Source organism: Borostomias antarcticus (genome assembly GCF_949987555.1).
Source record: "Borostomias antarcticus genome assembly, chromosome: 4".
Lineage (NCBI taxonomy): Eukaryota > Metazoa > Chordata > Actinopteri > Stomiiformes > Stomiidae > Borostomias > Borostomias antarcticus.
This window is the reverse complement of record NC_140237.1, coordinates 27096367-27097711: the sequence shown is the minus strand read 5'-3', so window position 1 is coordinate 27097711 and position 1345 is coordinate 27096367.

Genomic DNA, 1345 nt, shown 5'->3' with positions numbered 1-1345 from the left:
AGGAGGAGAAGGAGGAGGAGGAGGAGAGGGAGGAGGGGGAGAAGGAGAAGGAGGGGGGAGGAGGAGGAGGAGGAGGAGGAGGAGGAGGAGGGGGAGGAGGAGGAGGAGGAGGAGAAGGAGAAGGAGGAGGAGGAGGGAGGAGGAGGATGAGAAGGAGGAGGAGGAGGAGGGGGAGGAGGAGGAGGAGGAGGAGGAGGAGGAGGGAGGGTACTTTTGTCAGGTAGCCTTGGTGCAGGAAAGCTGCATCCCTCATGTTGAGTTCAGTCTAATTCAACGGTTCACATCATGAAACACAAACATTTCAGATACATTTAATGTGACTGTAAGTTCTAATGATGATGTTGATGATGATAATAAGAACAATGATAATACAGTATAAGATATTAGATAATAAATGGTAGCCGAGAAACACAATGGACAACTGTCTGGAAAACGAGTCACAGTGGACTCAGAGGACAGAATCTGTCCTTCCTGATTCAACTCAACACAACCGTGCACCCGTCACACCGGGTCACGCAGCCGTCACACCCGGTCACGCACTATAGTGACAGGGTACCTCTTCACTGTCCCCCCCCTCCCCCCCAGAGAGAGCAGTGACTGCAGAGGAAGTAGTCACAGCGCCACCTGGAGGACGTTCCAAACACTGCAGTATAGTGCATTACACACCTACATACTCATTATCATATACAGTACTGTACATAGCAGCAAATATCCAGCTCATATCAGAAATTGCCAGGAGTGTAAATAAGACGTTATGAAGACACCGTGGACATTAAAACACAATGTAGGAATTTATTACTGGCAATCAGCTTCTCAGTCACTAAAATACACTGATCCACTCATTCTCTTGGGTCATAGTTCTCTAGGGCCAGGGTTCTCTTGGGTCAGGGTTCTCTTGGGTCAGGGTTCTCTAGGGCCAGGGTTCTCTTGGGTCAGGGTTCTCTTGGGTCAGGGTTCTCTTGGGTCAGGGTTCTCCAGGGTCAGGGTTCTCAAGGGCCAGGGTTCTCTAGGGCCAGGGTTCTCTTGGGTCATGGTTCTCAAGGGCCAGGGTTCTCTTGGGTGAGGGTTCTCTTGGGTCAGGGTTCTCCAGGGTCAGGGTTCTCAAGGGTCAGGGTTCTCTAGGGCCAGGGTTCTCTTGGGTCAGGGTTCTCAAGGGCCAGGGTTCTCTTGGGTCAGGGTTCTCTTGGGTCAGGGTTCTCTAGGTTCAGGGTTCTCTAGGGCCAGGGTTCTCTTGGGTCAGGGTTCTCCAGGGTCAGGGTTTTCTTGGGTCAAGGTTCTCTAGGGTCAGGGTTCTCTAGAGTCAGGGTTCTCTTGTTTGGGCCAGAATTACAGGTGTGTGTGGTAA